General features: G+C 39.4%; 1 protein-coding gene across 1 annotated transcript in view; it reads left to right on the top strand.

The window, feature by feature from the left end:
* The window catches only part of MDN1 (midasin AAA ATPase 1), a 3,484,183-nt gene that overhangs the window by 568,460 nt on the left and 2,888,125 nt on the right, over positions 1-27,598 (top strand). The window lies entirely within an intron of this gene.

The following is a 27,598-nucleotide window of genomic DNA, read 5'->3' as shown; positions in this document are numbered from 1 at the left end:
CATTTGAGTTTCAGGTACTGACAAGTTCGTTCAGATGGGTGTTTTGCTGTTTAAATCAAACTAGTAAAAACGCCATGCTTCTGACATCAGAAATGGAGATTAAACTAAAAAAAATTGTGGACAAGGTCTGTGAAAGATGTCAATGTACTCTTATAACAGCAAGTCAGTAAGCATGAATGTTCTACTGTAATGGCTTTTAATTTGCATTCCTCTTCAGTTTCTGTTCGGTAGGGATTAGTATTAACAAGCCTCCCCTCATTGTTTTGAGTCCTTGGGGAACTCCAAATTCTCTGCAGTGTTATAAGCTGTAGCCTTAGCATTCCTTTTTTCCTACTTCTATACATCAGTATATGGGACAGGCTCTGCCATTTTCACCCAGTCAGTGTTACGATAGAGCTTACTGTGAGATTGTGCTTCATAGTTTTGAAGAGTTTATGTACATTATCTTACGTCTGTAAATTACTGCCAGCCTTATAATTAGCTAGTTAGATGCTGCGGCTTTCAGTTTTTCCACAATTTCTGGATTGTCTTCAGCATTCTGAAGTTCGTTTTCAGAAGTGATGTTACAGGAAAAGGGCTTCTGAGCATCGTAACCACCCATGAGTTCTGTTTGGATCCTCGCATTTAAACTCATAAGCACTGTGAAAGCTTCACTGCTGCTACACATCAGCTTGTGCAGGCTGTTAATGTTGCTGCAAGTCTGCTTTGAAACATTCTGAGAGTGCACTGTTGAGGAAACCTGATGCATAGCAGTCATTGGATAGAAAGTCTTCATCCTGAGTATCCTCCTTTAGACTAGATCTATTTTTTGTGAACATTGACACCACTGGAATTCTGAAAGACTTTGGCATCTGCAGTTAAGTATATTGTAGGTGAATCTTCACCTAAAGGTGTGATGAAATAGCTTTGGATTTTCAGTGAAATTCCTGAGTTGTCATTGAAGGGGCAATGAGGGCTTCTCTCTTACTGGAAGCATGCTCTTATCAAACTTATAGCTAATAGAGCCAAGCAGGTTAGTCGGTCCTGATGCTCATCTTTCTCTTTTTAAAAATATCTTTATTAAATCATCACATGACACAGGCGCACACGTTAATAGAAATGAAGACTGTAGTAACCTTTTCATTGTTTTCATACAGTATACTTAAGTGCTTTTGTATAAGTTCGTCAGTTTTTGCCTTCCCTTAAACATCGTTCTTCTTCTTGAACTTTGAGCAAATAGAAGCCACTGAAGGATTCTCATGTGCATCCTGGCTAGAGGGACTAGACTTATGGCTGATGCTATGGTTCCAAGAAGTGTTAGAACTACTTTGGTGACACTGCAGTCAATTCCTCCCTTTTTAGGGAAAGATGATTGGATGTGCTCAATAGACCTCCAAGATGAGTACTACCATATAAAGATGGACAGAGCATCAAGGAGTCATCTACGCTTCCAGCTGAGAGCCAGTCATCAGTTTCGAGCTGTGCCCTTTGGTCTCACTGCAACCTCCAGAGTGTTCACCAAATACATGGCAGTAGTAACGGCTCACCTGAGATGCCTGGGATTCCAAGTGTTTCCATACCTGAACGACTGGCTCCTGACTGCCACCACCAAGCATCTATTTCTACAGGCCAGGGAAACTACACTGGAAGTTTGTGCTCAGGCGTAACAGTGAATTTTCAAAAATCTGCTTTGTCAACATATTACATTCATAAGTGCAGATCTAGACATAGTTTCCATGATGGTTCACCTTCTGCCCGACAGCGTTTCTGTCCTGACAACAGTCGACCTACTTCCCAAGAGCTTGAAAAAAGCGAAAGTAGTTCTAACACTTCTTGGAACCATAGTATCAGCCATAACTCTAGTCCCTCTAGCCAGGATGCACATGAGAATCCTTCAGTGGCGTCTGTTTGCTTAATGGTCTCTACAAGAAATTCCTATGTCCCATCAGATAAGGATAACAGATTCATGCAAGAGAGATCTTCTGTTGTGGATTCAGTCCGACCTTGACTATTGGGAAGACCCTTTGTTCCACAACAGCTTGTTGCTACTGTGTGACTACAGATGCTTCCCAGATAAGAGTGGAGGGGGCATTATCTGGGAAGAACAGTCCAAGGCACATGGCAAGAACATGAGGCTCAGTTGCACATCGTTGTTCTAGAGATGAGAGCAGTGCTTCTGTCGTTGCAAGCACTTTATGGCTCTCTCCAACTAGGAACGATTGTAGGTCCAGTCAGACAACATGTCTGTAGTGTGATACATAAACAAGGAGGAACCAGATCATTCCCCCTTTGTCAAGAAGCACTGAGAGTATGGCAATGGGCAATCTCTTCCCAATGTTTTCTGGTAGCAATGCATATCCCGGGGAAATCCAACATGATAGGTGACAAGCTCAGCAGGGCGATTTTGATGCCTCACGAGTGGTCTCTGAAACGGAGTATAGCGGACAAGATTTTCCGAACTTGGGGCCAGCTTTGCTGCGATCTGTTTGCAACTCCCCCTGAATACCAAATGCAGCAGCTACTTTGCTCTAATCCCCCCAGTGGGCCTCAGAACTACTATATGCCTTTCCTCTAATTCCCAAAGTCATTTAGAAAGCCAAAGTCTTGGGAAACAGGCTAAATCTCATTGCCCCCATATAGGCCTCATGATATTTGGTTCCCCTTCCTCTGCCTCATCTTCCAGGAGTAGCTGTGGCTTCTGGACCTAGTTCCAGACCTTCTGACTCATATGTCAGGAGTGCTTCATCCTTCTCTCCAGACCCTCAGTTTGACAGCGCGGCTGCTCCACTTCCAAACATAGTCAGGCTTCAAAATTTTACTCCAGCAGTTAAACATATTTTGGTCTCTTCTAATAAGGCTTCGATCAGAAAATTATATTCCAGAAAATGGAAGAGGTTCTGGGCAATTTCAGAATTTCTATCAGAACTTTTCCAGCAAGGCTGTGCTGCAGCTACAATCAAGGTCAAATTAGCTGCAATTTCCAATTATCATATCAGTGAAATACACTCCTTATCTGATGTTACACAGGCTGTGTAAAACATTTTTAAAAGGAACTTGTTTGTTGAGACCTTTCATAAAAGAACCTCACTCACCTAATTTCTGTTCTTTCTTGGCTAACTGTACCCCCTTTCGAACCTGCTTCTTCATGCAATCTAAAATTTCTCTCTTGGAAGACCATCTTGCTAGTGGCTTTTATATCTGCGTGAAGAGTCTGAGTTGCAAGCTCCATCAATTAAGCCACCATACCTAATTTTTCGTAAGGATAGAGTATCTTTGAGGACTAATCCATCTTGTGTGCCAAATGTCTGCTCACAAACCAATCTGAACCAGTCTATTGAACTTCCTATTTTCTTTCTTAATCATGCCAACAAGGCAGAATGCAAACTACATCAGTTGGATGTACATGGACAACTGAGATTTTATCTACATAGAACCGAAGACTTCAGTTAGCATAACATCAAGAAGTTATGTACCTACCATAGCGCTCCATGTTTGTTATCCTTCTCACCATTCTTTCTTAAGTCCCTCCCTCCTTTCCCCAGCCAAGCAACAGCAGTAAATTATGTACCCACACAAGAATTGGATCAGCAATATCCGGATCTATGTTTAGCCATCGAATAAAATCATCATCGAATGGCTATTAATTGAACGCTAAACAATGAATGTTTCTTTTAGCGAAAGTCATAGCTTCATAAATAAAATTTACTGACCATAGTTGGCCAACATAAAGGAAGTGCAACATACTACTCTTGGTAAATTAGCTATAAAAAAACCTGTCCTTTCCCTTGTGTAGTGCAAACTCGGCATTAATATATATAATTAGGGAGGGGCTGTGGGGGGCTGCACTTCTCACACCCCCCTCCCGTTACTTATAAATTCCAACTCAGAGGTCGTGCTACAGTTGGAAAATTTAACGATAAGTAATATGTTGCCCTTCCTTTATGATGGTTAATTATGGCCATTCAATTATTTTATTTTCAGTATGAAATCTGAAGACGCACCATTGCAACACAAAGCAACTTTAATACAGGCAATAAGTAAAAGTGCAAAACTTATGAGACCAGCTCTTTCTCAATGCTTAATAAAATAAAGTGAATAAATCAACAATTAAATCATTGAACTTATAGGATTTAATTGTTAAGGTATATGATTTGTTGCTTTTATACTATTGGCTAGCTTATACAAATGTATTGCATTTAAGAGACTCTAATGGCACTTTATTAAGTATTGAGAAAGAGCTTGTCTTGAAAGCTTTGCATTTTTACTTATTGCCTGTATTAAAGTCGTTTTGTGTTGCAACGGTGTGTCTTCAGATTTCTTTTGGATATTGTGGATTATTATCTTGGACACTATGGCTTTCCTGAGCTTGTAATATTTTTATATGATTTTATTTTCGAAGGTATGACTGTTTGGTAAAACACCTGTTTGATGTTCAGCGTTTGAATAATGGCCATTTGATGGCTAAACATAGACCTGCATTACCCACATTCAGAGGATATGATAAAATTAAGCATTTACGGGTATGGATTAAAAATAATTAGGTTGTGGCAGCTAACGGTATGCGGGAAGAAACTAAACAAAAGCTAATAAAAAAAAATGAGAAACTGGAAGCTCTGTTTGGGTATGGACAGTAAGATAAAAATAAAATGTTTTTATAGTCCCTTTAGTTTTATACACAAGAAGGGAGGTGATGATTAGTGATCAGCAGTATGGTTTCATGCCAGGAAAGAGCACTACAGATGCGATGTTTGCTCTGAGAGGGTTGATGGAGAAGTACAGAGAAGGTGAGAAGGAGTTGCATTGTGTCTTTGTGGATTTAGAGAAAGCATATGACAGGGTGCCTAGAGAGGGGTTTGTGGTATTGTATGAGGAAGTCGGGAGTGTCAGAGAAGTATGTAAGAGTGGTACATATGTAAGGGGGTAGTGTGACAGCGGTGAGGTCTGCGGTGGGAGTGACTGATGCGTTTAAGGTGGAGGTGGGATTACATCAAGGATCAGCTCTGAGCCCTTCCTTATTTGCAATGGTGATGGACAGATTGACAGACGAGACCAGACAGGAGTCCCCGTGGACTATGATGTTTGCAGATGACATTGTGATCTGTAGTGAGAGTAGGGAACAGGTGGAGGAGACCCTGGAGAGGTGGAGATGTGCTCTAGAGAGAAGAGGAATGAAGGTCAGCAGGACTAAGACAGAATATGTGTGTGAATGAGAGGATGGATAGAGGAATGGTGAGGATGCAGGGAGTAGAGGTGGCGAAGGTGAATGAGTTAAAGTACTTGATCAACAGTTCAGAGTAATGGTGAGTGTGGAAGAGAGATGAATAAGAGCGTACAGGCAGGATGGAGTGGGTGGAGGAGAGTGTCAGGAGTAATTTGTGCCAGACGAGTACCAGTAAGAGTGAAAGGGAAGGTCTACAAGAGGGTAGTGAGACCAACTATGTTATACGGGTTGGAGACAGTGGCATTGACAAAAAGGCAGGAGTCAGAGCTTGACGTGGCAGAGTTGAAGATGTTAAGATTTGCACTGGGTGTACGAGGATGGACAGGATTAGGAATAAGTATATTAGAGGGTCAGCCCAGGTTGGAAGATTTGGAGACAAAGCCAGAGAGGCACGATTATGTTGGTTTGGACATGTGCTGAGGAGGGATGTAGAGTATATTGGGAAAAAGATGCTAAGGATGAAGTTGCCAGGTAACAGGAAAAGAGGAAGGCCTAAGATAAGGTTTATGGATGTGGTGAGAGAGGATATGCAGGTGGTTGGTGTGACAGAGCAAGATGCAGAGGACAGGAGGAAATGGAAACAGTTGATCTGCTCTGGTGACCCCTAACGGGAGCAGCCGAAAGAAGTTGTTTTATACACAGATCAGACTTTAAATCAGCCAGAGGAGAAGTTGTGGGCAGCAATTAATAACGAGCTAAAGGATTTCACCTGGGAGGAGAAGATGGCAAGAGTAAAGTGGACTGATTCTTCCAATAGAACAAGGTGGACTGGGATTACCTGATTTGAAGGGGTATTTCAGAGCTGCACAGATAATGCTCCTATACAAAGCACAAGTAGAAGCCTATAATTCAAAGTGAAAAGGGATGATGATGAAACAAGTGGGAAGCTCTGGAAACAAGGAGAATGGAATTTTGGAAACAGATCTTCAAGGAAAACAATCATATGGAATATTATATTCATAAAGTAGCAGAAAGTATCCGAAGAGCTAAGCCAACACGGGAATGGTGAAAGGAGATTGTGCCAATAGGGATACAGACAAATAGGAAAGAGGAGGCTGGAATTTATTGGAGAAAACTGGCAAAGGAACCAAGGTATTGGTAGCAAATAACTTTAGAGGGAAGGGTAAAAGAATGGGAAGACACCAATAATTTATTTGGACTGCATGTTAGAGATTGCCTTCCTCATCAATGATTGATATTACAGTATAGACAAAGAGAAAGAAATAGGGGGGGGTCCTAAATGAAAGACCAGCACTGGTAGAGTTTTTAATAGAATCTAGAAAAGAAGTTGCCATTAAAAAATGAATAATTAGTAGCGCATATAAAATATTGAGTTATAACTATATGAATCAATCAGAGAAGGTTAGAAAGGATTGGGAAGAGAATGGATAAGCAATTCATAAATAAACAATGGGAGGAATATATGTATGGCACCCAAACATGCAACAAAATCTGGAATATTTAGGATCTTTGCCTGGAAGTGTTTACACAGGTATTTTTATACCCCAAGCAGACTCCAAAGAATTTTTCTTCAGGCAGACGACAAATGTTGTAAGTGTGACTGGGAATAAAGAGGTATATAGATAGGGTAATTTTAAGTGAGAGGAGGTGATTCCAAGTTGAAAGTAGAAACACTTGAGATTAAATGGCAACTTAGATTGAATGAGAATGTTGCTCTATTGCCTATACTTAAAACCAGAGCTATTTGAGTTGTAATTAATTATACATATATATTTATATTAATTCATTAGTATTTAAGAGCGTCATATTTCATGCTTTAGTATTTTGGTAGGATTGTATGCTACATTACATTTATTTATATATGTAAACATATATTTTTATATATTAAATTGTTAGGACTTTGATATAAAATGTATGTGTATATATATTACATCATATTATATTATATATGTATTTTATATACCATTTTTAAGGATTTTGGAACAGGTTTTGCATTGAAGTCTGCTCGCAGTATTTACTAATTGTTTTTATGTTATGATTGGCTGAGCGTAGGTGATGTCAAGCTTTTTAAATGTATGGATTGAATGCTCCCACTCTACTCTGTAGAAGCCATTTTACATGGTGAAAGTGCTTAGTGTGTGGGATTCTGCTTATCCTGTATCGTGACAATAAATTGGAGTATCTTGTGCTGCTTGGGTCTTTTTTTTTTTTTTTTGAGTTCTATGTTTCTTTCCCGGTGGGAGCAACTATTTTCTTGTTTTTTGTCTGACCCAGCATCTAGTTACTGCACATTTAAAGTCATGACTGATGGAAGCATTACTTACGGAGTTAACTGCCTCGGTCAAGGAATTAACTTCCTTGCTTAGTAAGGACTCAGCAGTTAATAGTGTACCATCTACTTCAGTCACTTTTACAAGTTTACAGGCTGAATTATTTACTTGCATACACCTTTGTTGGATGAACGGGCGAGTCAATCTGTATCCTGTGAGAGGTGGAAATTCACTGAGTGGTTGCATCTACCAGCTAAATGTTTGTTTGATCGTAATGTGGAGAAGGAAGCTGTGGAGAACAGGCCACCACTGAAAAATCAGTTGGAAGGGTTTGAGTAGACTTGCAAGAAGTATCGAAGCTTGCAATTAGACAACACATTTTTGAATAAGTCCATATAATTAAAGCAAGTACCGAAGGTTCTTCGTGTGTGGAAATTGCCAATGGGGATAGAACCTGGTTCCACAGCATTCCGTGAACTGGCAGACTTATTTGATAGAACTGGATTGGAGATGTTGGGCATGGTTGTTTGTAATAATACAAGTAAGTTAGCTATTCTAGAGAAATTGATCACTACTTTGAACCAGAATATAGTTGATTTGTTTCCTCATTATCTTAAGTATAACCAGACTCTCACCGATGTTGAATTGTTTGTTAAAAACAGTCTCAACACCAAAAGGAAAAAGTTAGTGAGGGATACCAACGACTATAAAAGTGGTCGGGTATACTTAGTGAATGTTTCAGTTATCAATGTGGGAGATTCTAGTGCACCAACTGACCATACAGATACTAGTGGTGCTGCTGCCAGTAATGAGCATAATGGTGATAATGACAACAGTATTTACAATGAAGGATGCTTTTTAACTCAGAGCCCTGAACCAAGGAGATTGGAACGGTTAAAGAAACCGGGGAAAGGAGGCCCATCTTACAATTACTACCAGTCCAATATGGGGCCTCATTTCAACAGGACATATCACAACAACACTCCAAGCGACAACAACCGGCATCGGGGGAGGGGACTAGATTTACTGTTTCTTGAGACTTTAGCTAACATTACTAATACTGAAAACAATGACAATGTTTCTATTGAATGTAATAACATTTCAGCTGATTCTGTTGCCTACTGTGAAGAATTTTTTAGTGACAATTGTAGTGCTTTCAATTAGTGAAGTTTCATCAGGTAATAATTACCTTGCTTTTTTAGAAAGCAACAATGACAGTTATTAGTATTGATAATTGTGAATTACTTAGCAAAGACAATTTCACCATTTATAATTGTAGTGCATTGACTTTGAAATTAGCATCATCATAAGTTGTTTAGCAAGGGTATTACCTTTGTACCTAACTTTCATCTTGATGTGGCAGATGTTCTTATTAACTTGAAGTTTATTTACAAGACAGTTAAACCTGAATTTATTTTTTATTGATTTAAATAGCAACAATAGAGCAAATGATAGTTTACGTAGGAAGTTTGTTTATACCCCCTAATAATGCTGATTTTTTTTATTTGAAAATTTGTGAGAAAATTAAATGAGAAAATATGCAGGAATTCTAAACTAGTTAATGACATTTTATGCCAAGATGAGAGAAAGATTGTGAATAAATTGGCAGGTGATAGAAATGTTCGTATCATGAAACGAGAAAAGGGTGGAGGCATCGTGATGGTCTCACTATGATTAAAATTTATGAAATATTGAGTGCTAGTTCAACTTATTGTAATGTATCTAAAAATGAGATTAATATAGCATATGCCAAAATAGATTTATTTTTGTTGGATGCAGTATTTCAAGGGGCTATTGATGAAGAGTTTAAATATTTTTCTGTTAAACACCCTGTTATACCTGTAATTTTTGTCATTCTCAAAATCCACAGATGCTTAGATAAACCCACCTTTTAGACCTTTAGTGGCAGCTAGGGGGTCGAAAACGCAGCCACTAGCAGCGTTTGTGGATCATAAAACCAAAAAATTATTAGAGGGAATACCTCACATTCTCAAAGATTCATGGCATTGTTTAGAGAGATTAAGGGATTTCAAAACCACTAGGACTTTTTCATTCCTAAGTGTGGATGTTAATTTATTTTCTACTATTCCACATAAAGAAGGACTTGCGTTTTTTCGAGAACCTAGTAATGGGGCAAGGTTTTGACAAAACCAGAATAAATGTACTAATGGACTTAAAAAAATTGTTAGTTAAAACTAACTCTATTAAGTTCTAAAGGAGAGACTTATCACCAAATCTCTGGAGTGGCAATGGGGGCCATATGTGCCCCTATTTTTGCTAATTTAGTTTTACTTCATTGGGAGACTATTTGTTTTTCAGTCATAGTATGCATCAAAGATTTTGTTATACTCCAGATTTTTGGATGATATTCTGATCCTATGGGATGGTGATGAAGCTAATAACTTTGTAGAATATTTGAACAACGCAACCCCTTTTTTAGGTTCACTAGTACTTGGTACTTGACAGACTTTTTAGACATTCATTTGAAGAATGATGCTGGTAAACTTAGTAGTACCATATACTGGGAAAATATTACATTACAATAGTTGCCACCCATACCATCAGAGGAAATGAATAATCAAGGAGACAGATGGTTAGATTGTCAGGATTGGTTAGTGAGGATGATTTAAGAAAAAACTTTTTAAATTAGTGGGAATGTTTTTGGATACAGGCTACCCCCCTTAAGTTAGTATTAAAAGTAAGAAATTAAATTATATCAAGGAGGGGTACAGCCTTCCAACACATTTTATGTACTGAATCACAATATTCCATCAAATCTGCCAAGGTGGGAATATCAGATCCATGGTAGCATTATGGTTTTGAAATACAACCACCTCACACCATCATTATACATAGTCATTAACGACGCCTGCAGGATGAGCTTCAGTGAACAAACTAAGAAAGTTATAGGACGTAAACCGAGAATTACTTATAGTAGGGGTCAAAATTTTAAAAATATTTTTGAGGCTCCAAAAAGGAAGAAATGGGTATCGTCAAGGTATAAATGTGGTTCATGTAAATTTTTCAGATTTATTAACGATGGCCCATATGTTTCAGTAACCGGATATGATAGAACTATCTTGTCCTGGAAGGTGCAGTTGCAACACCACTATGTTAATTTATGTTGCAACATGCACAAGTTGTAAAAGTTACTATGTAGGTATGACCACACGTAAACTAAAGGGCAGAATTTCTGAGCACAATAAGGGTCATTAGAACTAAAAATCAGCATAATGCACTTTATTTACACAGCACTTTATTTACACAGCACTTTATGTATTAATTTAAAAAAATTTATTTTTTGTTATAGGTAGGTTAATTAAGTGAGAGAGGAGGAGATTCCAAGTTGAAAGTAGAAACACTTGAGATTAAATAGCAACTTAGATAGAATGCTATGTGCCCACCTGGATTAAATGAGAATGTTGCTCTATTGCCTATACTTAAAACCAGAGCAATTGAGTTATAATTAATTGTACATATATATATATATATATATATATATATATATATATATATATATATATATATATATATTAATTCATTAGTTGTGTCTTTCGGCTTTTTCCCGGTTAGGGGTCGCCACAGCGGAACTCCGGTCTGCTAATGATTGGCAGTTGATTTTTACGTGCTGAGTTGCCAGCCTTAACACAAGAAGGTACGCCCATTCACTCATGTCTGCATGCAGAAGACGCTCTAGCCGGTCAGCGTCTTACTGTGGGGCGACAATGCTACCGCAGCACCACCACCACGGATTATATTAATTCATTAGTATTTAGTTTTTAAGAGAGTCATTATATTTCATGCTTTAGTATTTTGGTAGGATTGTATGCTACAATACGTTTATTTATATATGTAAACCTATATTTTTACATTTTTATGTATTAAATTGTTAGGACTTTGATTTAAAATGTATATATATATTACATCATATTATATGCTCGCAGTATTTACTAATTGTTTTTGTTATGATTGGCTGAGCGTAGGTGATGTCAAGCTTTTTAAATGTATGGATTGAATGCTCCCACTCTACTCTGTAGAAGCCATTTTACATGGTGAAAGTGCTTAGTGTGTGGGATTCTGCTTATCCTGTATCGTGACAATAAATTGGAGTATCTTGTGCTGCTTGGGTCTTTTTTTTTTTTTTTATTTAGTTCTGTGTTTTTTTCCCGTGGGAGCAACTATTTTCTTGACTTTAGGAATATAACCTCTATGATATCAGTAAGGACCTGCATCCAGAATCCCTCTCTTGCCTTTTTTATCCAACTCTTCCCCCCAGTTTCATCATTATCCCTTTCTGTTTTGAATTACAAGCTTCTGCTTGTGTTATGCGTGTGAGCCTTAAGTGTGAAATCCTAGTTTCCCTTTAAAAGTCTGACAATATGAGGTCGCTTTGTCATTTGGTGATAATCTGTTTATACAACTCATTTCTTGCACTATTCACTTCCCAGCTAAATTCATTCAACTTTTATCATAGTTTCTCTAGCTGATAAAATATGCCTGACCTATATGTGAGACTAAAGGAACAAAAAACATTTTCAATGCATCTATCTTATCTGTACCCAAATGCAAAATGTCAGTTCACAACCTGTTAACTCTTTGTCCAAGTTTCCTGGCAACACTAGCATTAAAAATGCTTACCCTCACATCACTATTTATCAAGAAATCAAATGTTTAAGGTTTTGGGTGCCTTGTTCAAACTAACAGTTCTCTGCCTTACACTTTGGACTATCCACTGCACCAAAAGTGTTCATAAAATGTCTAGCTCCTTTTATATCTCATTGCAGGCTATATGGGGTAGCCAGATTTTTTCCATATTTATGCGACTTGCTTATCTTAACGGTCTTTTTTAAAGTGTCAGGAATCTGTGTTGGGTGAGAGATCTCTTACACAAGTTGGGATTCTGAGAGAACTTTCAGAAGTATTTCTTGACTCCTTCACACAGGATTGTGTTCCAGGGATGTCAGCTAGGTGCTTCAGTTGAAAGAGCTTTTCTTCCACAGGAAAAATAAATTTTTATCTAGATTTATTTATAAGATTTTCTACTCTTACTTCGGTCACTGAGAGGGAATACCTCAGGATTTTTGGTCTCATGGCTTCTGTGATTCTCATGATACTCCTAGCAAGACTCAACATGAAAATATGCAGTGGTATCTGAAATCTTTAATTCCAGCATCAACAAACTTTTTTAAACAAGAAACATCTTTATTAAATTATCAGTTACGACATAGGCAGTCATACATTTTTATAAATGAAAACAAACCATATCGACAATTCCAGCTGCAAACATTTTACGTCACAAACTATAATGACATAATCCCAGTTGCAAAGATGATAGATCACTTAAAATCTACCCAGTCATTGTCAGTCAAACATAACATAGCTCTTTCTAATCCTGCCTTTTTTAAACCTCATTCCTCCCCAGTATGTGTTCAGACCATTCCCATTTTTCCTTTGGTTTCAGTTTTCTAATTGCTTTTTCAACAGCCACCATAATTAGACTTAGCAAGGCTTTACTTATGTCTAGGCAATACTTATTCTTTATCATAGCTCAGAAAAATAATTTCCCTAGTTGTATCAATTTGCTCACCCCAGGATTTCTGACAGAGTAGACTGCAGGGAATTTTTAAAGTCTGCAAACTCATTGCAGTCTCAGAAAATGTGTTCCCAATTCCCTCTTTATTCCCCGTCACACTTCCAACATTTGTTGTCTGCCTGAAGAAAAATTCTTTGGAGTCTGCTTGGGGTATAAAAATACCTGTGTAAACACTTCCAGGCAAAAATCCTAAATATTTTAGATTTTGTTGCATGTTTGGGTGCCATATATATATATCCCCCCATTGTTTATTTGTGAATTGCTTATCCAATCTCTTCCCAGTCCTTTCTAACCTTCTCTGATTTATTCTTAGTTATCATGCAATATTTTATATGCGCTACTAATTCATTTTTAATGGCAACTTCTGTTCTAGATTCTACTAAAAACTCTACCAATGCTGGTCTTTCATTTAGGGACTCCTCTATTTCTTTCTCTTTGTCTGTACTGTAATATCAGTCCTTGATAAGGAAGGCAATCTCTAACATGCAGTCCAAATAAATTATTGGTGTCTTCCCTTTCTTTTACCCTTCCCTCTGAAGTTATTTGCTTCCAATACCTTGGTTCCTTTGCCAGTTTTCTCCAATAAATTCCAGCCTCCTCTGTCCTATTGTCTGTATCCCTATTGGCCGAATCTTCTTTCACTGTTCCCGTGTTGGCTTAGTTCTTAGGATACTTTCTGCTACGTTATGAATGAAATATTCCACGTGGTTATTGTTTTCCTTGAAGATCTGCTTCCAAAATTCCATTCTTCTTGTTTCCTGAGCTTCCCACTTGTTTCATCATCATCCCTTTTCACTTTGAATTATAGGCTTCTGCTTGTGCTTTGTATAGGAGCATTATCTGTGTACCTCTGAAATACCCCCTTCAAATCAGGTAATCCCAGTCCACCTTGTTCTATTGGAAGAATCAGCTTATCCCACTTTACTCTTGCCATCTTCTCTTCCCAGGTGAAATCCTTTAGCTCTTTATTAATTGCAGTCCACAACTTCTCCTCTGGCTGATTAAAAAAAAAGACTGATCTGTGTATAAAATTAAAGGGACTATAAAAATGTTTTATTTTTATCTTACTGTCCAAATCCAAACAGAGCTTCCAGTTTCTCATTTTTTATTAGCTTTTGTTTAGTTTCTTCCCACATACCCTTAGCTGCCACAAAATAATTATTTTTAATCCATACTCGTAAATGCTTCATTTTATCATATCCCCATGAATATGGGTAATGCAGGTCTATGTTTAGCCATCGAATGAAACTTTCATCGAATGGCTGTTAATCGAATGCTAAACATCAAACAGGTGTTTTACCGAACAGTTATATCTTCGAAAATAAGATCATATAAAAATATTAAAAGCTCAGGAAAGCCATAGTATCAAAGATAAAAATCCACAATATCCAAAAGAAATTTGAAGACGCACTGTCGCAGCACAAAATGACTTTAATACAGACAATAAGTAAAAATGCAAAGCTTTCGAGACAAGCTCTTTCATAGGTTCATAGGTTCATACTAGGCTATCTGCCCGAGGGCATTTACAAGCCTAGCCCATCGTTTTCTGGCTTACGCCACCCCTTTAGTATGGGGAACTATACCCATTATTTTGCTGTGCCTCTGTCGAGCAGTGACACTGAGGTAATCCCTGGGGTATATCTGCGATCTCCCATCCATTGGTCAAGATTTCTCTTGAACAAGGCCAGCGAGGTGCTCTGCCTCACATGTACCGGGATTTTGTTCCACAGCATAGGGAGTCTTTGGGTGATGAATCTATCCCTCCAGCACGTCCTATTAATAGCCGTGTCAAGGTTTAAGTCTCCCGCCCTTGTGGCTCTGATGGATCTAGATTTTTTGAGGTGAAGCATTTTCATCAAATCTGGGTTTGACATGGCCTTGTATGTTAGGCAAAGGTCACCTCTGAGCAAGCGTGCGACTGAATAGAGCTGGAGTTCTTTCAGTCGGGCAGCATAGGACAGATTTTTGAGACCCTTTATCCTTTTGGTGAGGAACTTTTGTGGCCTCTCCAGCTGCTGCAAGTGTCGGGTCAGATACATTCCGAATGGGGCATTGTACTCGATCATTGGTCTGATGAGTGATGAGTAAAGGGAGACTATGACCTCCCTTGATCTAGATGAGAATCCCTTCATGATAAGGTGGGCAATGTAGAAGGTCTTCCTAACTACTTTAGCTACATGGGTGTCGAATGACAGACTACTATCAACCTGGGTCCCCAGGTCCCTGATAACTTCTTCTGTGCTCAGTGGATTGCCACCTATTTGGTAGCTAGGGGTAACCTTGTTTTTCCCGAAGGGTATGACTATGCATTTTTTGGCATTTAACTTTAGGCCGTGGCTCTGGCACCAGTTATCCGTTTCTGTGAGACCCTTCTGAAGGATATCTGTGTCAGATGTTTTTTCTACTATGGCCCAGTTTGCAGTCATCTGCAAACTTTGTCAGCCATAACCCTCCTGTGTTTGCTTGTACTTGGAAAAGTAGATGCCAAACAAGAGTGGGCCCAGGACTGAGCCCTGTGGGACACCACTTGTGACAGGCTTTGAGTCTGACATGGCGCCAGCAGCTCTGACCCTGTGGGTTCTGTCACTCAGCCAGTTTGCAACCCATCTTGTGATGTATGGGTTGACATTTAAGCTGATGAGTTTTTCAATGATACCCGAATGGGGTATTGTATCGAAGGCCTTAGCCAGATCGAGGTAGGCTGTATGGACTGCTTTCCCTCATCAATGGCTTTGGTGACTGTTTCGAAAAAGTCAACCAAGTTTAAAAGGCATGATCTGCCTTTGACAAAGCCAAACTGGGTTGGATCCAAAGTCTGCAAATTCCCTATGTCTTTATTTATGAGGTCCATTATGATCCTCTCCATGGCTTTGCAGATGGGGCTTGTCAAGCTCAATGCTTAATAAAATTAAAGTGCCATTAGAGTCTCTTAAATACGATACATTTGTAAAAGCTAGCCAATAGTACAAAAGCAACAATTAAATCATATAACTTAATTAAATCATTTAAATTGCATGATTTAATTGTTGATTTATTCACTTTATTTTATTAAGCATTGAGAAAGAGCTTGTCTTGAAAGCGTTGCATTTTTACTTATTGCCTGTATTAAAGTTTTGTGTTGCAATGGTGTGTCTTCAGATTTCTTTTGGATATCGAAAATAAAATCATCGAATGGCCATAATTAGCCAACATAAAGGAAGGGCAACATATTACTTAGTTAAATTTTCCAACTGTGGTGTGACCTCGGAGGTTGTATAAGTAACGGGGGGTTGTGAGAGGTGCAGCCCCCCACAGCCCCTCCGTAATTATATATATTAATGCCAAGTTTGCTCTACAGCAGGGAAAGGGCAGGTTTTCTTATAGCTAAGTAACCGCTTAGTAGTATGTTGCACTTTTTTTATGTTGGCCAACTATGGCCAGTCAATTTTATTTATGAAGATATGACTTTTCGGTAAAAGAAACATTCATTGTTTAGCGTTCAGTTAATAGCCATTCGATGATGATTTTATTCAATGGCTAAACATAGACTCTGATATTGCTGATCCAATTTGTGTGTGGGTACATAATTTACTGCTGTTGCATTTGTTTTAGCTTCATTAATTTTGTATCCTGAAAAGATTTGAAACCGTCTCAAAATGTTCCACAACACTGTAATGTCCTCTTCTAGTTTTGTCAGGTATAAAATCATCTGCAGGTAGAGCCAGTTTATCTTGACTACCAGTACCAATTGCAGCCTTGAATTTCTGAGTCCCTTACTTTGCCAGTGGGTCTAGATATAATGCAAGTAACAAAGGGGTAAGAGGACACCCCTCCCTGGTTCTTGTTCTTAAGCAGAAGTTATCAGAGAGACCTCACCCACTTGAATTTTCACCTCCGATCCCTCCTATATCAGGGAATGCAAAAATGCTTCCATTGCCCTGCTGATAGTCCCAGCTTACTCTGCCAAATGCTTTGGCTGCATCAAGACTCACCAACAACAGTGGTATTTTCTTAATTTCTGCTTCCCTCTGGATCATCAGTGTTCTGTTAATGTCAAATGTTAGCCTTCCCTCCACAAAACCACATGGATCCATATTTATCAATTTTGACATAGCTTTTGCCATTCATTATCGATTAAAGACGTAAACACTTTATAATCTTAGTAAAAAATAAAACAAAATTCAAACGGAGTAAATGCTCTACTGTGGACAGCAGCAAGAATCCAAATAAAATGTAACACAGTCCGTAGAGCAAAACAATGGTGAGGATATCAGCAATTCCAAAATACTCTGTCCAAAACAGCAATATTGTAAAAATCAGGTTTATTCGAATAGAACGTGGTGGTAAGCGCTTTCGCTAGGATAGCTTCTTCAGACCAGATTACAATTAATTCCACATTGCAGACAGTTTATATATTAAAAAAGGCGCCAAAGCTAAAGCAACTTGAAGAAATACACCTTAAAACAACTCTTAAAAAACTTCACATATAAATATATACCTATAAAAACAATAAACTTCCAGTCACAAAAATACAATGCAAAAAATTATTTTATTTCATTTAAAAACCTTGAGCCTCCTTGATTTTAACAATGGACGTAGGGGAACTTTACCATTAATACCTGGTGGTACATCTGCCCTAAATTTAATTATCCAATTGATTTCACGGATTTCTGTGTAATTCTCCACATCTCCCCTCCTATGTGTCCTAGATATATGCTCAAGTACCCTAAACCTAAATTCATGATCAGGACCATGTTCTATGGTGTGCTTGGCAAGTGCATTTGACAAGGTTCCTTTCCTGATGTGATAGGCGTGTTCGCGTATCCTATCTCTCAGTACCCGGTTCGTCTTGCCTACATAGTAGGCTGGGCACGAGATGCAGGATGCCAAATATACCACATCCTTGGACTGGCAACTGCCTGCAACACATATCACGTAGCTACCATTTCCATAGGGGTACTTAAACAATGGATCACTTAAAATATAATTGCAAAAATTGCATCTATTGCACGGTACCATGTGTCTATCATCTGTACACAATCCAACAGTACTAACATTAGGATAGCACAACAATTGTTTAAGATTCTTTTTGTTACGGTAAACAAATCTAGGTCCTTCTCCAATTAGTCTTTTTATAGTGGGATCTACTGACAACACATGCCAATGTTTGATAAAAATATCGTTAAGGGTGCCTACATCCTTAGTATAATACATGGGAAAAATGACCTCATTCTCAGATGTGATGTTATCTGGGGATGGTGGTGTAATATCTTCTTCTGAATAGAACCTCGAAGCACCTTCTGAGAAATAAGGCATTGCCCGATTACCTCTGAGTGTAGTGATGGCTTCCATCCCTATACCGACATCCCTGTCACTGTAGCCACGTTCCTTAAATCTTTTATCTAAATCCTCTAACCCTGAGAGAAAGTGGGAGTCATGTGGTGTGTATCTAGAAAGTCTCATCGACTGTCCCCGGACTATGTTCCTATATACATAGCCCGGGTGCATACTAGTACGATGTAACAGCATGTTCCTATGGCTGGATTTTCGGTACAACCCTGTATTAACCATGCCTCCTTGCAACTTCTCAACATATATGTCCAGGAACGGAATACTCGTACCTAACCATTCCATAGTAAAGTTGAGGAACCAAAGTGAATCATTAATTTGCCTGAAAAATTCATTCAAAAGTATCGGTGTACCTCTCCATGCCAAAAACAGGTCGTCAACAAAACGCCTGTAAAAAGGGACACATGACTTGTACAATGCATTCTCAAATAAATGTTGGTGTTCCCATTCAGCCATTACCAGGTTGGCGTAGCTATTGGCACAAGAAGTGCTCATAGCTACGCCATCCCGCTGAAGAAACATATGTTCCTGGAAACAAAAAACATTGGATTCAAGAACCACGCCCAACAGCGAAAGAATCAAGTTATTATTCAAGGAGACGGGGGGGGGTTGATCTAATCAAGAGAGATTTGATCATATCCATGCCCTCTACATTGGGAATCACCGTAAATAGAGACTGGACATCCATGGTGACCCACAAGAGATCTTCTACGTCCGTGATGGAATTAATGAACTCATAAAAGTCCAAAAGGAATTGCTTGGTGTCTCTAAGGATGACAGTATTGGCTTCTACCAAAGGTCTCAATTGGGCTTCAATGTACAGGGAGAGTGGTTCTGTAATCCACCCTCTACCTGCAACAATTGGCCTCATAGGAGGCTTCACTGGATCTTTATGTATCTTCGGGATGCCTTGGATGGTCGGTAACAGTGGATGTACAACTTGAAAGAAGTCGTAAAGTTCCTGGTCTATGTTTTCATTAGTGAGTAAACTATGGAGTGTAGACTGAACCCTATCAATGATTCTATTCACTGTTTGTTCAGAAATGGATTCATAATACCTGTCATCCATTAGCATGTTCAACATGTCTGTCCTATATCTAACTGTGTCAAATATGACCATGCCTCCCCCTTTGTCGGCTGGGCGTACCATTATATCCTGATTCTTCCGTAAAATGTCTAATGCCTCTCTTTGTTTATAATTCAAATTGAAGCTGCCTCTATGGAACTGAGTATGTCTCATGTTCATGTGGTATATATCATCCTCGACTAGTTTACTATAAGCGGCTACCAACGGATGAATAGGTGGAACAAAAACACTTGGTTTCCTAAGCGCTCCACTGTGCCATGTAGATCCTGAATCTTTATAGAAAACCTTCAAAGAAAGATTCCTAATAAACAATTTGAAGTCCTTCAAAGTCTCCTCAAGCCTACTACTCCTGCTAGGAATAAATGTAAGACCCTTGGAGAGTACTTGCAACTCGTATATATTCAACACCTGACTTGATAAATTAAAAACTGACTCTGTTTCTTCTTCTCCCACATTTTCTTGATACTCCGGTTGACGGAAGTATCCGGGGAGAGCTTCCTCTTGTGCTGCCCCCTGCTGTTGGAGCGAGTCCTCCCCTCTCTGGTGTAAGTTCTGATGGGAAAAGGAAGTTTATTAATAGAGGGATGTGTTGAAATTGCTGGCAAGGAAACAGCAGTTTCTTCATGGCCAGTTGCGGGTGCACTGCCCTTCCCCACTACAGAGCTGAATGTTTTCCTGCGCACTGTTGGTTCAGAGGGTGTAGTGCAAGTCCCTTTATCACCACCTGAAAGGGTTACAGAGCTGCCAGTGGCAGTGTTTGCATTCTCTCCTATCGGAGCGTTTACAACAGTGTCCAAAGTGCTATCCGTAACGTTATCAACAGACATATTCATGTTAACATTTTCTAAACAAACAACTGAGTTCACAGCATTCACTGTACGTGTCTCTCCAGCATTATTTACACTCGTTTCAGAACTAACAGTCACGTCAGTATTGCTGACATTAGCATTAAATCTAGGCCAAGTGAAAATCCGGCCCATTCTAAAATCAGAGCTGTCCCTCAGTAACTTCGCTCTTTTTTGATTCAAGAGCCTTTGCTCATATTGTAAAACATTATCGAGCATACTGTTAAGTGTATTATTTACAGCTGACTCAGGATAATCAGCATAAAGTCTCTGTTGACAATTATTAATATCTTTTCTTAGTGTCTCTTCCATCGGTGCAAAAAAATCATTCATTAACCTCATATAATTGAGGCTTACCTCTATGTTAAGTTGCTGCCAGTCAAATAGTAAGTCAGGATACAAGGTGCCCGTGGTGGGCATTTTGAGCACCCTGAGACCCCTCGGAACTAATCGGCGCCGAATACATATCTCAAAATGTTGCCTTTGCGTTTGGAGGCATTTTAATTTGAGCATATCTTGTTCTAATTTGTCCGATGCAAGCCGCAAACCTTCACGGTTGAACTCCAAACTGTCGGTGTTATTCAGATCGACTTCCCCGCCACCAAATGAAGCCAATGGATTGTTCTCCGCTCTCAAACAGTCCCTCAGCCGATCGGAAACTGTGCGTGACATCCTAGGAACTTCCTGTTGATTGTGCAGCACATACGGTAACTCTATCTGTACTTGGTCCTCCCCAATCATGCCTCCGTTCGAACCAAAAGAAAACTTGGTAAAAAATAAAACAAAATTCAAACGGAGTAAATGCTCTACTGCGGACAGCAGCAAGAATCCAAATAAAATGTAACACAGTCCGTAGAGCAAAACAATGGTGAGGATATCAGCAATTCCAAAATACTCTCTGTCCAAAACAGCAATGACTTCCAAAAACTTCTGTATTGTAAAAATCAGGTTTATTCGAATAGAACGTGGTGGTAAGCGCTTTCGCTAGGATAGCTTCTTCAGACCAGATTACAATTAATTCCACATTGCAGACAGTTTATATATTAAAAAAAGCTAAAGCAACTTAAAGAAATACACCTTAAAACAACTCTTAAAAAACTTCACATATAAATATATACCTATAAAAACAATATACTTCCAATCACAAAAATACAATGCAAAAAATTAACACCAACATTTATTTGAGAATGCATTGTACAAGTCATGTGTCCCTTTTTACAGGCGTTTTGTTGACGACCTGTTTTTGGCATGGAGAGGTACACCGATACTTTTGAATGAATTTTTCAGGCAAATTAATGATTCACTTTGGTTCCTCAACTTTACTATGGAATGGTCAGGTACGAGTATTCCGTTCCTGGACATATATGTTGAGAAGTTGCAAGGAGGCATGGTTAATACAGGGTTGTACCGAAAATCCAGCCATAGGAACATGCTGTTACATCGTACTAGTATGCACCCGGGCTATGTATATAGGAACATAGTCCGGGGACAGTCGATGAGACTTTCTAGATACACACCACATGACTCCCACTTTCTCTCAGGGTTAGAGGATTTAGATAAAAGATTTAAGGAACGTGGCTACAGTGACAGGGATGTCGGTATAGGGATGGAAGCCATCACTACACTCAGAGGTAATCGGGCAATGCCTTATTTCTCAGAAGGTGCTTCGAGGTTCTATTCAGAAGAAGGTATTACACCACCATCCCCAGATAACATCACATCTGAGAATGAGGTCATTTTTCCCATGTATTATACTAAGGATGTAGGCACCCTTAAGGATATTTTTATCAAACATTGGCATGTGTTGTCAGTAGATCCCACTATAAAAAGACTAATTGGAGAAGGACCTAGATTTGTTTACCGTAACAAAAAGAATCTTAAACAATTGTTGTGCTATCCTAATGTTAGTACTGTTGGATTGTGTACAGATGATAGACACATGGTACCGTGCAATAGATGCAATTTTTGCAATTATATTTTGAGTGATCCATTGTTTAAGTACCCCTATGGAAATGGTAGCTACGTGATACGTGTTGCAGGCAGTTGCCAGTCCAAGGATGTGGTATATTTGGCATCCTGCATCTTGTGCCCAGCCTACTATGTAGGCAAGACGAACCGGGTACTGAGAGATAGGATACGCGAACACGCCTATCACATCAGGAAAGGAACCTTGTGAAATGCACTTGCCAAGCACACCATAGAACATGGTCCTGATCATGAATTTAGGTTTAGGGTACTTGAGCATATATCTAGGACACATAGGAGGGGAGATGTGGAGAATTACACAGAAATCCGTGAAATCAATTGGATAATTAAATTTAGGGCAGATGTATCACCAGGTATTAATGGTAAAGTTCCCCTACGTCCATTGTTAAAATCAAGGAGGCTCAAGGTTTTTAAATGAAATAAAATAATTTTTTGCATTGTATTTTTGTGATTGGAAGTATATTGTTTTTATAGGTATATATTTATATGTGAAGTTTTTTAAGAGTTGTTTTAAGGTGTATTTCTTTAAGTTGCTTTAGCTTTGGCGCCTTTTTTAATATATAAACTGTCTGCAATGTGGAATTAATTGTAATCTGGTCTGAAGAAGCTATCCTAGTGAAAGCGCTTACCACCACGTTCTATTCGAATAAGCCTGATTTTTACAATACAGAAGTTTTTGGAAGTCATTGCTGTTTTGGACAGAGAGTATTTTGGAATTGCTGATATCCTCACCATTGTTTTGCTCTACGGACTGTGTTACACTTTATAATCTTAGTTTATTATTGAAATGGGCCTGTATGAAGCTGGATGTGATTGATCTTTACCCACTTTAGGTATTACAGCTACCGCCACTCTCTCCCAGGATGTTGATACATCTCCTCTTAAAGTACTGTTAAAACAAAACCTTCCAGATCTTTATCAGTTTTTTTCCCTCCTAGCTTCCAAACTTCCACAGGAATACCATCTATTCCTGGAGACTTTCCTGTAGTTTGGTTATACATCACCATTTTTATCTTGTCTCTTCCTATCCTAACTGCTAGTAACTCAGCCTCATCTACCTCTAACCTTGCTTGTCATATTTAATTCTTCCATATACTTTCCATGTGTACCTTTTCTTGGTTTCCATATTCTCTCTCTGCTTTATACAGACTTTCATAAAATTTCCGAAATATTTCTAATACCACTAGAGGATCTCTTGTTACTGTCCTTGTTATAGGCTCCCTACGCTTGATGACAGGTTGCCTGAGTTGTGCTAAAAGTTTTTCTGCTCTAGAGTTCTTATAAAAAAAAAAAAAAAACAGTTCCTTAACAGCAATCTTTATAAACCCATTCATATTATTGAGGTAATCCCTTATTTTCTGTTTAGCATTTTGCAGTTGCTCCTCCTCTTGCTCTGTGATATTCCCCCTATTCTGCAAGACTTTAACATTTGTCAGTCCCTCTAAATTCTTGATGTCCTTTCATTCACTGGTTGCTGTATTCCTTACATATTGGGATTCCCTGACTTGGGTAGACAGACATCTGGCCATTATACAAAAGCCTGTTGTTGCTTTAAGGTATGCCATATATTACAAGTATGCTCTTCATGTAGGGCATAAAGGTGATGCCCAGATATACCATCCTCAGAACTTCTTTGCCGCCAGTCCGAATGCATCTTTAATTCATTGGTCTGAATACCTATGTCCTTTTTGCTGGTTCCGAGCCATTGCAGATAAGTACCCCCACTGGGATTTTGCTTTTTCTGGTCTTTGTTGCTTCTGGGGGTTCATGTCATCCAGGAGGGGTTAATACCAATGCAGGAGACAGGTTCCCCATGAAGACCACTGTGACAAGTGTTTATTTTCCCTAGGCAACTCTCACGACCATACAACTTGTTCCATCTGTCAGGCTTTTATACTGAAGCCCCTGCATAGTGGGCTTTATTCCGTTGCTTTGTATCTGGAGAATCAACATCTTAAGCTTCTCACTAAGGATACCATGGAAGGAAATCCCTGACCCAAGGGTCGGCCATTAGGGACGAAGAAGGTTAAGAAACAGACAGGAATCTTCTGCTGTCCGTCCTTCACCAGATGTTTTTCCCAAGGTCCGTGAGAACCCAATGGATCACCTGGCTTTGTCCGATTCCTCTGCTGTGACCCGGTTGGTGGCCCGTGGGGATCTGGCTTTCAGCACATCCAATGAGGCATTGCAGATGTCTGTTGCAGATGCTCAGGGAGAACTGCGGTTTATTATTTTTTGAGGGGCGTAGGGGTATTTCTCAGATTTTGTTAGGGAAGCTACACTTACTGAATACCGTCTTAGGTCAGAGCCTTCTAACTGTTATAGGGTGGATGTCCAACTAAATAAGAAACAAAACAAAAAACAAGTGTTTCTCCTGCTCCTAGGGATCCATAAAATGAGTGGCAGGCCTTCTATCAGGGTTTATTTAATACTGTCATGGCATTAAAACCTCCTCAGGGGATTTCTGTTCCAGCTCCCCCTTGGTCCTCAAGGATGCTAATGCCCATATTCCAATCCATCCACTTTTCAGGAAGTTTGTGTTGCTTCCTGGCAATTTCAGTTCTCTGCCTTGCCCTTTGGCCTTTCTACTGCCCCAAGGGTATTCAGAGTATGCCTCACTCCTGTGATTGTGTTTTGCAGGCTTTAGGGGATCTCAGTATTTCTTTACGTGGATGACCTGCTGATTCAGGCCTCCTCACCAGATATCCTGTTAAATCATAATTTTGTCATTTCCCTTCTTCAGAGCTGGAGATTCACAATAAACTTCAAAAATTCTTCTGACTCCTTCTCTGGATCATGTCTTTCTGGGTTGCAGGATTCATATGGTCCTTATGCTGCCATCTCTGCTTCCTCTCAAGGCCGTGACTCTCATTTTCTTCTTTCAAACTCGTCTTCCTCTGGGCTGCATTACAGCCTGGAAGGTTGAGGGCTCTGTGTTTTATGACATCCACCATTCCTATGCTCCCTCTGGCCAAACTCCACATGAGAAAGTTTAAGTGGTTCCTTTGGCTTCAACATACTCATCCTCTAGAATTTGTAGTTCCTCTTCTACCTTGTTTCAAGAAGCAACTTCAGTGGTAAATGCAACAGTTTTCTTTAACCCCCCCCCCTGTCCTTCCTTCTCTGGAACTCTTCACAGGCACTTCAGATGTGGGATAAGGAACAGATTTTGGCTGCATAAGGGTGCAGGGTGTGTGGTCACATCTTCAACAATTAGAGCACATTAGTATCAGAGGTGAGAGCTCCTCTGCTGGCTCTTCAGGCTTTTCATCCTTCTCTGTCTCCAGGACCTTTTGAAATGTTTACAGACAGTATTACAGTGATGTGATATATAAGCAAACAAGGGAAGAACAAGATCTTACTTTCTTTGCCAGTTGGCAGTCATGGTATGGGATTTTGCTGTCTAGTATCAAGTGACTCTTCAGGCAGTTGTGGCAGACCCTCTGAGCAGGTCTTTAACTTAATCCCACAAATGGATGCTTCACAGGGATGTGTTTTTGGACATTGTCCACCAGTGGGGTACTCAAGTAGATCTGTTTCCCTCACCTCTAAAAAGACTTCCTGCTTTTTTGTGCCAGAGTCCCTGGTCTTCTGGTGTGGAAGGTGATGTTTCTTTTTGCATTCCCCTCCCCTTCCTGTCATTCCAAGCATTTTGTTCGAAATTCAACAGGACATGCCCAAAATCTTGTAGGCGACTCCCTTTTGGCCGAGACGGTATTGGTTTCCTCTTGTGAATTTAGCCAAGGGCAAGCATCACAAGTTCCCTCCCAGAGTGGACTTACACAAGACAAGGAATCTCTCACCCATCCGCACTTGTCCACCTTTCAACGGACACTGTGGGTGATTAGGATTTTAATTCCACATACACTTTTTTTTCTGAGAACATACTTAGGGTCCTGCAGGAGACCAAGAAACCCAATTCTAGGAAATCCTACTTATCCAAATGGAAGATGTTTTCTGCTTGGTGTCTCTCTCATAACCTGGATCCACCTACTGTGGATGTTCCTTTGGTTCTGTCTTATTTGTGTGGATTGCTCAGTGTTGGTTTGGGCCCATACCTCTCAACCTGTTAGTGCAAGAAATCTGGACAGAGCCTGACAAAATAGGGGAACAAAGGCCCAAAGTAAGGACACATTGTAAATATTGCTCTTATAAACTTAGAAAGTTGATAGGACTACAGAATTTGCATTTTTCTGAAGGATACAAGTCCGAAACTCAAAATGCATGTCATTATTTAGTGACTTTAATTCTTAAATCATCCGAGTGATTTGTCAGAGACACAATTTTTATGAATAGGCCAATAATATGAGACTAAAATCTGTATAGTTGAGAGGTATGTAGCCTGTTCTGTTAAAGCCCACTTATCAGCTATGTCTGCTTGTCTGCCTTTGTTCTCCTTTAGCTTCTATATTTGAAGTTAAACAATTTTTTAAAGGTGTCCTTCATATTAGGCCTCCCAGGGAGCCTATTCCTCCTCCCTGGGGATCTTTATTTTGTTTTGGAAAAGTTGACTCAGGCTCCTTTTTGAGCCTGTTTCAGCTTCCTTCCAACATTGCTCTTGGAGGACTGTTCTCTTTGTTGGCTCTTAGTTCTGCCGTATGGGTACCTGAGCTTCAAGCCCTTATGGGTTGTCCTCCTTTTTTGGTGTTACATAAGGACAGGGTGTCCTTGTGTACTAATCCTTTTATGCCCAAGGTGGTTAATGAATTGTCACTTAGTCTATTTGCCTGCTTTTTCCCCCCTGTCTGCAATCTGCCAGTGAAAGGGTGCTGCATACTTTGGATGTACAGAGACTACTCATTTTATTTGGATAAGACCAAGTCTATTAGAAAATCTAATCAGTTTTTCATTTCATCCTACGTCCTTAGGTTTAGCTGTATCCAAGCAAACTATTTCTAAGGCTATTTCTTTTTGCTGTTTTCATGTTAAGAGCCTTCCTTCTGTAAAGGCTCATTCTGCTAGAGCTGTGGCTTTTTCTGTTGCTTTTTTCAAGGGTTTGGATACTGACTCTTCTTGCAGTAGCTACCTGGACTTATGTGCATACGTTTACGAAGCACTAAAAGTTGGATGAAATTTCCAGAGCTAAAGCTGGTTTTGCTAGGGCTGTCCTTCAATGCTTCCTAGAGGGCTGTGCTGGTCCTTCCTCCTCCCAAGTTTCTTCTTGAGCTTTGGCACTCTCCCAAGATGTACAGAATACTGCGACCAGTGAGTGGAAGGACACAGTACAGTTGTGTAAAATCTTACCATAACAGTTGATGTCCTTTCCTTTACTGTAGCAGTATTCACTCCTTCTTTCCTCCCCTAATCCATTTCCCTCCTGGATGTACT

This window comes from Protopterus annectens, chromosome 1.part0 (assembly GCF_019279795.1).
Source record: "Protopterus annectens isolate FY-2018-M chromosome 1.part0, PAN1.0, whole genome shotgun sequence".
Classification (NCBI taxonomy): domain Eukaryota; kingdom Metazoa; phylum Chordata; order Ceratodontiformes; family Protopteridae; genus Protopterus; species Protopterus annectens.
This window is presented reverse-complemented; position numbering and strand designations above follow the sequence as displayed.